The sequence below is a fragment of the Zalophus californianus genome, chromosome 4 (genome assembly GCF_009762305.2).
Source record: "Zalophus californianus isolate mZalCal1 chromosome 4, mZalCal1.pri.v2, whole genome shotgun sequence".
NCBI lineage: Eukaryota > Metazoa > Chordata > Mammalia > Carnivora > Otariidae > Zalophus > Zalophus californianus.
In genome coordinates, this window is record NC_045598.1 from 161,211,602 (window position 1) to 161,226,448 (window position 14,847).

A 14,847-nucleotide genomic window follows, 5' to 3' on the forward strand; every position below is an offset into this window, starting at 1 on the left:
TCAAAAAAATGAAATCTTGCCATTTGCAATGACGTGGATAGAACTAGAGGGAATTATGGTAAGTGAAATAAGTCAGAGAAAGACAATTATCATATGATCTCACCCATATGTGGAATCGAAGAAACAAAACAGAGGATCATAAGGAAAGAAGAAAAAAAATAAAACAAGACAAAAATCAGAGAGGGAGACAAACCATGAGACTCTTAATCATAGGAAACAAACTGAGGGTTGCCGGAGGGGAGGGTGTGGGGGGATGGGGTAATTGGGTGATGGGCATTAAGAAAGCACATGATGTAATGAGCCCTGGGTATTATAATATAGAACTGATGAATCACTGACCTCTACATCCGAAACTAATACATTATACATTAATTAATTGAATTTACATTTAAAAAAAAAAGATAAAAACCACAGCGTGGAAGATTTTTATGGAGCAAATGTGTCACCCCCCTCCAAAATTCATATTGATACTCTAATCCCAATGTGACAGTATTCAGAGGTAGGGCCTTTGGGAGGTAATTAAGTCACAAGAATGAAACCCTTGTGAGTAGGATTGGTGCCCTTTTAAGAAGGGACCAGTGACCTGGCTAGCCTGCTCTCTACCATGTGAAGATACAACAAGGAAATGGTGGAAATGGCTGCCTGCAACATGGAAGAAGATGCTCACTGAAAAGGAGCATGCTGGCACCCTGATCAGATTTCCAGCCTCCACAACTGAGAAATAAGTTTCTATTGCCTATAAGCCACCCTATGATATTCTGTTATAGCAGCCCAAACGGACTAAGATAAGGTCTACCAATATGCTTACAAGAAGAAAAAAAAAAAAAAAAGGCGGGACCTATGGTTACGAAAAGGTCAAAGAAGGAGGTCAGTTAAGGGATAGTAAAGAAGGGCTGAGCCATATAATTGTATTCAAGAAGATACAAATTTGAGAACTGAGAATGAGAAGGGTCTTTAGAGTCATTTCAATAACTGAAGAGAAAAGGTGACCAAAGACAAGTTCTCAAGGGTCACCAATATGTTACCTATGGGTGCTGAGTTGAGAGGAACCCTGTGGCCCATTAGAGAAGCAGCTCGTGGAGGATGGTAAAGAAATGCCCTGAAGGTCCATGCATGGTACCAACATGCGGAAGGCAAAAGTGACTGTAGACCACAAAGGAGGAGATGGGCCAATAATGGTGATGAAAATAATGGCTAAGACAGAGCAAAGAGAAAGGAGAAGCAATCTTTCCTCTTCTAAGGAAATCTGGAGAAATGAAGGGAGGGGGACTTCACGAGAAGACTCCAGAAAAGAGGCATTATGGCCTGCAACCCAGATTTCATGACAGCTCAGTACCGGTGCTCCTTAAATGTGGGATTAATGAATGGCAAGCAGATGGAAAAAGTCATTGTACAGAAATAGGAGCGACTTTGCCATTAACATTGCTTTCTTCTGACACCTAGGGAATGGAAGTGACAAAGTGGGAAACCTGTGGAGGTAAGGAGCGGTGTTCTTAAAGAGAATTAGTCATGGGGCGCCTGGGTGGCTCAGTCGTTAAACATCTGCATTCTGCTTGGGTCATGGTCCTGGGGTCCTGGGATGAGCCCCACATCAGGCTCCCTGTTCCATCGGAGGCCTGCTTCTCCCTCTCCCACTCCCCCTGCTTGTGTTCCCTTCTCGCTGTGTCTGTCAAATAAATAAAATCTTAAAAAAATAAAAAATAAAATAAAGAGGATTAGTCAGCGCAGGATAAGCTCTGCATCCCGGGCAACAGTGATGGGTAACAGATGAGGGAAGGACCGGCAGCCTGGGAAGCAGAACAAAACCAGGCAGTTGGGGGATCAAGGGCTTTGCTCGGAGTCAGGCCCAGCTCTAGATCCTGGTCCCATCACATGCTAGCTCTGAGAACTTCTGGCCTCACCCCTTCGCGCCCTTAAACTGCCGCCTGCGAGCTTCCAAATCCATAGCAAGTGGCGGCTGCAAGGAGCAAGTGAAATACTGAATACCCGTCAAGCACAGGGCTGGGACATACTAAGTATATACAAACTACAACAAAAATAAACTGTAGCTAGCATGACTAGGAGGGAGGAGGCACGGAGGCGGCTCAGACAGAGGCTTTGGAAAGTGGAGGCGGCGGGGGATGCCAGTGCGGGAGGGAGAGGAAGACAGGAACGACTGTACAACAGCAAACACCTTGATCAACGGGACCTCCAAACCTTAAGAATCAGTGTAGTCGATTTGTCGATTTGTCGTGGGAGGTTTGTTTTGATTAAAATGCTTGCTCTATTTACATGTAATGGTAATGTTCTGTCACTCTAAAATCCTGTCAAAGCCTCCGAGAGGCAGGGGCTGGGCTGGTTGGTAGAGAGTGGTTTAAACCTCCACTGTGGTTTTTCTTGCTCTGACAACCTAAGGATCTTGTTTCATTGCCTTGTTTCTCCAATGCTGGCAAACAAGTCGTAATATTTTGTTCCTAATAAGGAACAAAACAAATGGGTTTCTAAAGCTCTTTCTAAAATATTACATTGCTCTTTTTGCTAAAGGACTACAGGGAAATGGTAATTTTAGTTTGGTGAGAATTCTTACTAATATACTTTGGGGTGGGCATGGGGGGGACTAGTATCTTGGTAAAAAACCAAACAGTCTTAGCACCTCTCGCCCTGCAGCATGCCAACATTCTCTCAACCCACATTTAATATGGAAGAAAATTAAAGAGATAACCATGACAACTTGGCTGAAGTCATTGTGACAGCCAGTCACAAAGCGGAGGAATGTGAAAGCTGGGGCGTGATCAGGGCTGTCCGTGCAGGGGTGAGGAGAGGGGGTCTCTGCACGACGAGCCAGCGCCAGAGAAAAGGAAATGAAAGAGCCACTTGAACGAAACATTGTTGTCAGGACCAAGAATTTAAGGGATGTTACATGGATAAAACCCCATTTGAATCGTTATCAATAGCAACTTGAGAGAAAAGAAAGGCTCCATTCCCCCCTTCTCACACACACACACAATTTTTTAAACACAAATTAAACACAGAAGTTTCTCTCGATTACAAAGCCCATGTATTAGACCCCTGAATTCAAAATACGAATGCTCTCAGAATATTCATTCCTTTTTTTCCTTTATTATGGATATGGAACCATACATTCAAGCTTATGAAGTAGGTTTCATTCATATTTGCAAATACTGAAACTTACAAATATTAACACTTATTCCTGGGACGCCTGGGTGGCTCAGTCGGTTATGTGTCTGCCTTCGGCTCAGGTCATGATCCCAGGGTCCTGGGATCGAGCCCTGCATTGGGCTCCCTGCTCCGCGGGAAGCCTGCTTCTCCCTCTGCCTCAAATAAAATAAAATCTTTAGAAAAACAAAACAAAACAAACAAAAAAAACCCCAAGTATTAACACTTATTCCTTAGGGGAAGAGTCATGAAGTATGGGGGAAGAAATGTCTGTTCCACACGTAGCTGCCACACAAGCTTAGCTCAAGTATATTCACCTTTTCTAGACATTAAAAGGATAGCCATCTTGTCTCTATAGGTTACACTGATATATACATCTTAAATGGTAAAAGATTTTTTCCCTACATCTACCTAAGTGAGTTGCAGGGGAAAATATGTGAACAATTTGCTAACTGCTTACCCTATTCAGATTGCCATAGAGTCGGGACCCCAGTGTGTGTGTGTGTGTGTGTGTGTGTGTACACACACACACACACACACACACACACACACACCCATATATAAATGGTTGGAATTAAACTGTGTAATATAAAACACAGCTACATTTTAAACCTCCCTCTTAACCTTGCCATCTTTATTCACTGAATTGGGGAATCCCTGTATCTCAGGTTCACATCAGTAAATATTCAATAAAACGTGAAACACCGCTTATCCTGAAGAGGCAAACAGCCAAGACAGGGAGAGTTAAATGCTAAATGACCCCTATTCCAGACAGCGCACCCAGCAGCAACCACTGCTGGGGGCAGACTCGCTTGCACACATCTCCCGGAGTATGGAAGCCATTTGTTAATGAGCAGCCATAATTTCGGCCTGGGGCCTTATGCGAAAGAAAACGTTTGTACATTTGCAGAACAGTATAATGATTTCACAAATGCAAAGATAAAATGTGTTATCATTTATCTTGGGTTATAATATCTGGGGTTTGATTGCCTTGTGAAATGTCCAAATCAAGAACAATTACAGATTTTTCTCACTCCACATACATCATGAAACACTTAACAAGTACTTCTTTAAGACTATTCAAATATTCGAAAGAAAGAAAATGGCCCATTCAGTAGGAGACAAAACCATTAAGATGTGAATAGGATACGATGTACAGAGGATAAATAAAGAGAACTCAGACTGGCACTGAGAATGGTCATGGGTCATTTTTTAAACCATTAGTCAAAAGAAGGAACAATCTTCTATCCTATCCAGCCATGTCAACTTTTCCCTTGGGTTAAAATTAGCCCCTTGAGACAAAAGCATTTTTGCAAAATACTACGCTACTGACCACACAGGCACACTCATGTTCTGAAATGGTTCGGGCTTCAAGTCCATGATTCAAGTCTGACCCAGTGCATTGATGCAGTTCTGCCAAATTATACATGGAATGGGCAAGAATTTATTTTTTTTTAAGATTTTATTTATTTATTTGAGAGAGAGAGAGAGAATGAGAGATAGAGAGCATGAGAGGGAAGAGGGTCAGAGGGAGAAGCAGACTCCCTGCCGAGCAGGGAGTCCGATGTGGGACTCGATCCCGGGACTCCAGGATCATGACCTGAGCCGAAGGCAGTCGCTTAACCAACTGAGCCACCCAGGCGCCCTGGGCAAGAATTTAAACATTCATCCTACGAGTTCCCTTTCCCAATATAACTGTCAAGGGCAAACTGCATTATAGGCTTTCTAGAAATAAACCATTTGAGTGTGCAGACAAAACACTACGTTTTTACCTAATCAGCAGTCTTAATTTAAAAAAAATCCTGGTCATTTACAAGGATACTATTGATTCCAAGTGTCTAGAGAGGGGGAAAAAAAGTCAAAAAAGGTAAGGAGAAAAAAAGAGGAAAAGGGCATGAGCCAGCGCCAAGAGACACGAATGTTTAGCAGGACACAGGAAGCAGGAAGCCGTTTGTTGGCCAATGGTCACCTTGTGGGAGCAGGGCTGGCACTTAGAAATATTTTTATCACCTTCCTGCCCTTCAGTATCACTTAATACAACCTGTGGGCCTTATCCAGGATACAAAATACTATGAACAAATGTGGAAGTTAACCATGTACCAGAAAACCCTATTCAAAGCTTTCAATCTTAATAAAAATATTTAATTGCAATCTTTAATCCTGCTTATGGCAGAGGCCATGCCAAGTATATTAAGGGGAATGTGGGGCGATTTGTGACCTCACGTGTTACTGCAGAAGTGCTATCTTCTGAGAACGATGAAGAATTTGCACACTTCATCATACTTGCTCCTCAAAACCCCTCAGGAAAATTCCTGAAAGGCTGCTGGGCAGCGTGCTTCCTCTCAGAGAATAACTTGGTAAAGTTGATGCAATTTAAGGGGAAGCCCACTCTATTTACAATATTCACCCAAAGTCATGGAACAAGGGATTGATGCCATAAAGATTTTCCTTTATTATAAAGAGAAACGATCTACATTTAAGGGATATGCTTATGTGTATTTGCTAAATAAGTCTGCAGAAAATTGATGACGGCTAGAACTTTTTTGTTATTATGTGCTAGGTACGACGTTAAACACTCTTGAGGTACCACACTCTAACCCCTACAATTACCCTAAGGAGGTAGGAACTATTCACATCCACCTAACAGATAGGAAAACTGAGGCCAAGAAAGGTTGAGCGACTTGCCAAGGACATAGAGCTTAGACCTGAGATGCTATCCCTTCATCACCCTGCCTCTCTTTATATGCCTAAAGTCAGCTTATAAGAAAAGTCCTGAGGGACGTCAAGGAAGCAAATTCTAGGGCTGGGAAGAGAAGCGGAGCCCCCCTTTCAATATCCAGCTTTACATCCCCTCGAGGCTGCATGAGAACTCGATAGTTAGAAATACCAAAGTCACAAAAAAACAAATTTTAGAAAATCTATTAGACGCAGGAAAGATATATTTTCTAAGTTCCAACATTTCAAATCATTTTCACCTACCTGGCATCTTGGCTTTCCAAAAGGACTCCTTTTCCAGAGGTACCACTAGCTTAAACTTTACCTTTAAATCCTTGACATTTAGAAAAAGCACAAGCAGCTCTTTCCATCGTTTTTTTTCTTTTTACCCCAAGCTGGGATTTACAAAACTTAAAAAAAGTGTTCTATCTTGTCCATAGTTCCATAATCTCAGGAAAACAAACAACAAACACTAGGCCACCTACTTTTTCCACTATGTTCAGTCAACATTGAGAAATTGTCAGCACCCTCCAAACCACGTGTTTCCAGGATATATTTGTTTTCTACCTACTGCATTTTCAAATAGAATTTCCACAGCCCAGAAAAGCCTTCCAAGTGAAAACAAATTGCTTTTACACTCATGCATTCAAGTGCTAAAATGTTAGCTTTCACAAGATTTTGAACTTGAGGTACAGTTCATTATAATACTGTTTAATTTTAAAAAGAGCTTATAGAATAAAATTCATAATTTTGAATAATTTGTCCCTTCCTTCATAGGCTCATACTGTAGCTATAGTTTAACTGTTAAAAAATGAGTAACAAGAGCATGAACATACAGATTGATGAAATATAGTAAAACGTTACATTTTTATTCTCGGCTATGGGTATGTGACTGTTTATTTTAGGATTTTTATGTTTCTGATTATTTCCAGTTCAGCAAAATTAGAATTGGAAAAAAAATTTTAAAGTAACAAAAGGGGGCAAGGTGGCATTCATAAAATTCCATTTGGAATGAACAAAGAAATAAAGTGCAAGCAGGAATAGATGAAACCGTCTCAGGAAAACTGCTATCACCACTGGGCAATGGTGACCAGGACCTGACGCCTGGCTGGGCTGATCATCTGTTCCTAGCTCCACAATCTCTGCATTTAAAAAAAAGGGGGGGGGGAGCAGCACAATATACTTTATGAGATCAGGAAGAAAAGTTGCCCACACCTACAAGCCTACAGGGACAGAAGAATCACTTGGGGGAAAGAAAACTGTTTCTCAGTTGCTTTTTCCTGGGCTCTCCTTTACTGACATGAACTTTCCTATCCCTTCCCGGGAGATGAATTACAGTGATGGCTACAGCAATATGCCACAAACGAATCAAGAAGCGAGGAACCCTCTTACACCATAAAATCAAAACCACATGTAAGGATGTGTGCAAGAGCTGAAGAACGCTGCAGGGTTTTCAGCAATGAGCAGAGCTGCTCTCCCCCTTCCCTTGCACCCCGATCCCAACAATAACACATTTGGCAAAGAGACTCACGGAAATGTTGAGAGAATAAAAACTGGTAGCTAATATTTTTGAAAACTCACCTAAATATTAAAAGAGGATGCCTATTACTATAATCTAGACAGGGTGTCATTGGCAGTCACCGAGTTGAGAGCTGTTACAGAGGCAGTTTGTGGGGGGAGGGGGTAGAAATCAACACACTAAATTTAGTACAGTGGAGGTTTGGGGTTTGGGGCTCCAGCAGCAAGAAAAAGAAAAAGGCCACAAAGACATTTGTCTTATTAAACTGGCTGCTTCTTGCTGTATACAAAAAGATGTGGGTACTAAGAGATGCCCAATAATCGAAAAAGAAATATTTCATATACTACCTAACTGCCTAAAAGCCTCATCAGTAAAAAAAAAAAAAAAAAAAAATAGTGCAGAGAGAAAATGCGTGAATGTTCAGAGAGTAGGACAGAAGGGCCCAGGCTGATCAGGGCCAGGATTTGGAAAGGATAGGACAGAGTAGTTGTGAATATCATCCCAGCAAGTGAAGACGACACACGGGGAGTTTTGTCTTAAGAGACAGAAGGAAAAGCAAAAAGGACAAATTCATTCTTTTGACACGAAGCCCAGAAAGATTCAAGGACGGTAGTCACAGCGAGAGGCGACGCCCATCCAGAAGGAACTCAAACCCAGGACTCCTGCCTCAGAAGTCAGCAGTTTCTCCTAGATCCTCACCGAAGAACTCAAGTCACATGCACAAAAGTTCTGGAAACCTACTGTTAGCATAGTGCCTGTAGCTAACAACACTCCATTAAAATTAAGATGTAATTTAATTTGCTCAAAATTTGCTACGAGAATAGATCTTATGCTCACTTTTCTTACCACAAAATAAATAACAATAAGGGTGGGAGAAAATTTGCAGAGGTGATGAACAGGTCTGTGGCCTTGACCAAGGTGATGGTTTCACAGGTGTATACATATCCCCAAACTCATCAAACCATATACATTAAATACGTATGGATTGTACAAGCAGGGTTAAGTAAATTTAAGTTTGGTAACTTCTACCAAACTAAGCTGTGTACATGTTAAAGTAGCAGTTTGTTGAATTTTTAAAAAGTAAAAATGCAATAATATAAAAAGGAACTTTTTAGATTTTCAGCAGGTGGAAGATTTCTAATGTAACTCCTTTTCACAGGGAAATAAAAACTATGTAAAACTGGATAATATAGAAAGCTAGGAAATTGAGCATATGAGGACTTAAGAGATCTAGATTAACATGTTTCTATATAACTCTTTACGATAAGGTACATTTTGCACCTTCCTTAGCAACATTTCGGTTTCTCTAAGCACACACATTTTTGGTTCTTCCCCACAAGCAGCTAGTTTGAAGGAAAATCTCCTTCTTTTGAGAAATTCAAACTTACCTACGATTTTGAGCAAACTTCTACCAAGGATGTATTCCTCAGCGCCATGCTAAATAATGCCAGATCAATAAAATCGCACTTTTCTCTAATTCCTACGTAGTTTAGCAGTAACTTAGGAGTTCGTTGGAATTAGAATGCATTTTTAGAGGACACTATCTCAGGGAATCTTTCAAAACCATGAATGGACAATTTATTGGAGGCTTACTTGTGGTTGCAGCTCTGAGCAAGAAGACATCCAGAGCAAGCAAGTGGAAAATCTAATTAGCAGCGGCTAACGGTCACCACACGCTCCCCCGGCGCCCGGCGCAGCTCGGGGGCGGGGCGGGGCGGGGCGGGGGGTGGGGCTTGCCGAACGGCCTCCGATTCTCGCAACAGAATCCGCCAGGTGAGCACCATTGCCCCCACTCCGCCAGAGTGCCACTGAGTCACAGAGATGGGAAATGAGCTAACCAATGCTCCAGAGTCATTAAGAGGTGGCAGAATTCTTGGCGAAAAGGTTTGGACCAAATGAATAGAAATATGAATTTACCATTGAAAGGGTTCTTGGGACAATTTAGCCCCAACCTTTTATCTTAAATAGGCAGAATGTCTGGTCAAAAGGTGAATCTAAGTTCTCTGTCCCTCTGTCGTCCCTGTCCCTGTCCTGCTGTCTGTCCCTCGCTGTCTATACCTATCCCTCACTCTGTCTCAGGTGCTCCGTCTGTCCCTGTCCCTCGCGCTCTCTCACTCCGTCTATTCCTGTCCCAATGCCCCTGTCCATCTCTGTCCTTGTCTATCACCCTCTGTGCCTCCCTATCCCTCTCCCTGTCCCACTGTCACCCCTGTCTCCCTGTCCCTCTCTCATTCCATCTCTCCCTCTTCTCCCACCTATCTCTTCCCCCCCATGTGCATGTCTGTCTGTCCCCCCGTGTCCATCTCCCTCCCTCTCTGTCCATATCTTTGTGGCCGTCTGTGTCTCTCTGTGCCCATCTCTCTCCATGTCTCTCTGTGCCCGTCTCTCTCTCTCCATGTCTCTCTGTGCCCGTCTCTCTGTCTCTGGGGGGGTCTCTGTGTGTGTGCGTGCACGGCTCTGAGTCTGAGTGGGTCTGTGTGTTTGTGAGCCCCCCTCTCTCTCTCCCTCTGTGATTCTGTGTGTGTGTGAGTCTCTGTGAGTCTCTCTCTGCATGTGAGTCTATCTGTGTGTGTGTCTGTGAGTCTCTGTGAGCCTGTGTGTGTCTGTGTGTGAGTCTCGTGTGTGTGTGAGGCTCTCTCTCTGAGCCTCTCTGTGTCTGTGAGGCTGTGTGTGTGTGTCTCTCTCTCTGTGTCTGAGTCTCTGAGTCTGTGAGTCTCTCTCAGTGTGTGTCTATGAGTCTGTCTGTCTGTCTGTCTCTCTCTCTCTGTGTGTCTCTGTCTGGGAGTCTGTGTTTGTGAGTCTCTCTGTGAGTCTGTGTGTGTGTGTGTCCGTGAGCGAGTCTCTCTCTGTGAGCGAGTGTGTGTGTGTGTCTGTGTGTTTGTGAGTCTCTCTGTGTCTGAGTCTGTGAGTCTGTCTGAGTCTCTGTGTCTCTGTGAGCGGGGGGGTGTGTCTGTGAGTGAGTCTCTCTGAGTGAATCTGTGTCTGTGAGTCTCTCTCCCTCTCTGTGTCTCTCTCCGTGAGTCTCTCTCTCGGGGGGTCTCGCTCTCTGAGTCTCGCGCTCTCTCTCTCTCTCCGTCTCTCTCTCTCTGTCTCTCTCTCTCTGTGAGTCTCTGTGTTTGAGTCTGTGTGTGTGTGTGTGTGTGTGTGTGTGTGTTTGAGTCTCTGAGTCTCTCTGTGAATCTCTTTGAGTCTCTCTGAGTCTCTCTCTGTAACACTCTGAGCGAGTCTCTGTCTCTCTGAGTCTCTCTCTCGCTGAGTCCCCGAGTTTTTCTTGCCCTCTGAGACTCTCTGTGAGTCTCTCTCTGTCTGTGTGAGTGTGTTTGTGTGTGTGAGTCTCTCTGTGAATCTGTGTGTGTCCGTGAGCAAGTCTCTCTCTCCCTGTGAGTCTGTGTGTGTCTGTGAGCGAGTCTCTCTCTCTGCGTCTCTGTGAGTCTGTGTTTGAGTGTGTGTGTGTCTTTTGCTCTGTGTGAATCTCTCTCTGTGAATCTCTCTGTGAGTCTCTGAGTCTCTCTGTCTGAGTCTCTGAGTCTCTGTGAATCTATGAGTCTCTGTCTCTCTCTCGCTGAGTCTTGCTGAGAGTCTCTTTCTCTGTGAGTCTCTGTGTGAGTGTGTTTGTGTGTGAGAGTCTGTCTCTGAGTCTCTGTCTCTCTCTCCCTGAGTCTGTGTGTGTGTGTGTGTGTGTGTGTGTGTGTCTGTGAGCGAGTCTCTGAGTCTGAGTCTCTCTCTGTAGCTGTGTGTGTGTATGTGTGTCTGTGAGCGAGTCTGAGTCTCTCTGTCTCTGGGAGTCTCTCTGTGTGTCTGTGAGTCTCTGAGTCTGTGTGTGTGTCTGTCTCTCTCTCTCTGGGAGTCCCTGTGTCTGTGAGTCTCTTTCCGTCTCTGTGTGGGTCTCTCTCTTCTGTGTGAGTCTCTCTCTCTCCTGTGAGTCTGTGTGGATGTCCGTGAACGAGTCTCTCTCCCTCTCTCTCCGTGAATCTGAGTCTCTGTGTATGTCTGTGAGCGACTGTGTGTGTGTGTGTGTGTGTGTCTGAGTGACTTTCTGTGTCTGAGTGACTGTGAGCGATTCTGTGTCTCTCTGTGAGCCTCTGTCTCTGATTCTGTGAGTCTCTATGAGTGAGTCTGTCTCTCTCGGTCTCTGTGAGCGAGTCTCTCGCTGAGTCTCCCTCTGCGTGTCCCACTGCGCTCGAGTCTCGCTCTCTCGCTCTCTGTGCAAGTCTCTCTACGCTTCTCTGCGCGAGTCTCTCTGCCCAAGTGTGTGTGTGTGTGTGTGTGTGTGTGTGTGTGTGTGTGCGCGCGCGCGTAATGAGAGAGAGAGAGAGAGACACACACACACACACACGGGGAGAGATTTTATCTCCAGGTGTGTGTGTGTCTCTCTCTCTCTCTCCCCGTGTGAGTCTCTCTGTGTGAGTCTGTGCACAAATCTGTGTGTGTCTGTGTGTGTTTCTCACTTACTGCGTGTTTCTCACTGTGTGTATGTATGTGATTCTCTCTCCCCCCAGTGTGTATGTGTGAGTCTCTCAGTCTCTCCCCCTCTGCCCCCGCTGGTGTGTGTGTGGGAGTGTGCCTCCGTGTGTATGTCTCTCTTCCCTGTGGGTGTGTCTTTCCATGTGTGTCTTTCCGTATATGAGTGTAAGTGTGACTGAGTGTCTGTGTTTGTGTGTCTGTGTGCGTCTCTGTGAGTGTGTCTGCATCCCCGAGTGTGTGTCTATGTGCATGAGTGTGTCACTGAGTCGCTGTCTCTGTTTGTGTCTGAGTGTGTAAGAGTGTCTGAGTGTGAGAGGGTGTGCCTGAGTGTGTGAGAGGGTGTGTCTGGGTGTGTGAGAGGGTGTGCCTGGGTGTGAGAGGGTGTGCCTGGGTGTGAGAGGGTGTGCCTGGGTGTGAGAGGGTGTGCCTGGGTGTGAGAGGGTGTGTCTGTGTGTGGTGTTTTGCTGTCTCTCCCACTGTGGGGGGTGTGTGTGTGTGTGATACACACACAGTTTGTGGCAGAGCTAGTGAAGAGTTACTCTCCAGGTTCGTTTAGGGCAGAGAGCGGCCAACAGCCATTCCAGCCAGAACACACACACACACCTTACCAATGACTTTAGAATCTAAGTAGGAATAAAGAACGTAGATTTTATACTCTCTAGGTCTCAACTGGGTACTGAGCCTGTATGTGCGGATCCTCTAAGAGATCATAGAACCGGGACCAGCCGCTGCCCCAGCCCATCCTGCTCTCACCGCCTTCTTGGTGGAAAGGCACCCGCGGCTAGCAGCCGCTCAGCCTCCGCCCTCACCACAGCCGACTGAGGCCTCCGCAGCAGCAACCCTCACTCTGCTCTTACCCACCCTCCTCCACACCCAGAAACCCGACACTTCCAAAAATATTAAAGACATTAACCTTTTCATAAAAGGATTAAAAATCCCTTAATAATCTTAACCAAAAATGCTTCCCATCATCAACAGTACAATTTCAGACAATACTCTCCCCTCGGGGCCTAGACATTTCTAGAAGGAATGCACTAGGTCCTAACCCCAAACCAATGTTTCCTTTACTAGGCAAGCAAAATAATCTATTGAACTTGAGCATGAAGGAATTTTACTTTATCAGTAATAAAAGTGGACATTACTTCTCTGCGTCAATTAAGACATTCTTAAAGTTCAAATATATTGGGCATAATCAGTAAGAACAAATTTCAGTATTTTCCAGTTAGAATCATGTAACTAAAGAATGATTGGATATGGCCTAACATCCTGTTAAAAATAAAATTTTAGTGTAAAATACTGTGCTATAACTTTGGTATAGGCTTTCAAAACATCTGTAAGAAATATCAGGACCACTTTATAAATAGTTTTTTTAGATTTTAAAGATTATAAAGAGCACACATGCACAAGCTGGGGGAGGGGAAGAGGGAAAGAATCTTCAGGCAGACTCCGTGCTGAGTGCAGAGCCCTATCCCACAACTCAGGAGATCATGACCCGAGCTGAAACCAAGAGTCAGACACAACCAACTGAGCCACCCAGGTGCCCCAGATTTTAGAGAAAGAGCAAGCAAGCATGAGAGAGAGAACGAGCGCTCATGCACACACGGGGGGGGGGGGGGGGCAGAGGGAGAGAATCCTCAAGCAGACTCCCTGCTGAGTGCAAAGCCCATCGCGGGGTTCAATCCCAACACCCTGAGATCATGACCTGAGCCAAAAATCAATAGTGGGATGCTCAACTGAGCCACCCAGGCGCCCCTCATATTGAAGAGTAATTTGTGTCCCCAATTTCATAAACTCTTCTAGAGCATCATTCATTTCTTCCCCTCTGAACCCAGAAGACATTTCTTATCTGCCTTATTCTTTTGTCATTCTTGGATTTTTGACAGACTGCTATTGATAGCCTGCATTTATTTGTTCAAAAATATTCTGATAACTACAGCAGACTAAGCATTATACTGAACATTGATGACAATGTGAACAAAGCTCCCACTCCTTGGGAGCTTATGTTCTAAAAGCTGGATGGGGCTTTGGATTGGATAGAATTGGATAGGGCCATGCAAGTTTTTCCAACTTTATTGAGGTATAATTGGCAAATAAATGTGTAGTATTACTGAAGTGTACATGACGATTTGATACACAAACACATTGTGAAAAGATTCTCCCTGTCACGTTAATTAACACATTCATCACCTATTTACTGTTTTGTTTTGGGTGAAAATAAGTTCTACTCTCTTAGCAAGTTTCAGTTATAAAAATAGTGTTAACTATAGTCCCATGTTACACATTAGATCCTTAGACCTTACTCATAACTGAAACTTTATTTCCTTTTACCAACCTCTCCCTATTTACCCCACACCTCAGCCCCCTGGAAACCACTTTTCTACACTATTTCTATGAATTTGACTTTTTTTTTTAAGAAGACACATAAGGGATGCTATGCAATATGTGTCTTTCTCTGGCTTATTTCACTTAGCATAATATCCTCCAGATTCACCCATGCTGATGCAAATGTCAAAGTCTCCATGGCTTAACACAGAAGAAGTTTGTTTCTTGATCACAGAGTCTGGTGTGGATGTGCAGCTGGGAGACTTCCACAGGCCATTCTGGAACCCAAGCTTTGTTCGTCTGGTGGTCCTGCCATCCCCCAGGGCGGGTGGGGGCGGAGGGAGAGCAGAGAAGTGAGGCTGGATCCTCTGCACCAAGTCGGCTGGCTTAAGAATAGAGCCTTTCCCATAGGAGGTTAACTGAGGCCAGGTTTAGAAGTAAATATATCACTTCTGCACACTTTCTACTACAAACCTCAGGCCCATAGTCACACCCAGGTACAAGGGAAATGTACTCCAGCTACATGTGCAAGAGGCAAAAGAAATGGGTTTTGCTAGATACGGTGTTCTCTGCTACAATAACAAAATTCTAGCATGTGATAGAATAGAGGAGGCTGGGACTAGGTGCAGTGAGTGAGGCTCCTATGGTGCAAAATGCAAGGAGTCACTCCT

General features: G+C 44.2%; 1 protein-coding gene across 4 annotated transcripts in view; it reads right to left on the bottom strand.

Annotated features, from left to right (window-relative positions):
- Positions 1-14,847, bottom strand: part of RSPO2 (R-spondin 2) — a 151,600-nt gene that overhangs the window by 119,397 nt on the left and 17,356 nt on the right. Inside the window, exon 1 of one of the 4 annotated variants that reach the window (XM_027615913.2) lies at positions 8,984-9,057. The exons of 2 other annotated variants lie outside the window; for them this stretch is intronic. The gene's annotated coding sequence lies outside the window, so the exon portion shown is untranslated. Of the gene's footprint in view, positions 1-8,778; positions 9,058-14,847 lie in introns of those variants that run through there. One more of the 4 variants, XM_027615904.1, reaches the window with a different exon arrangement.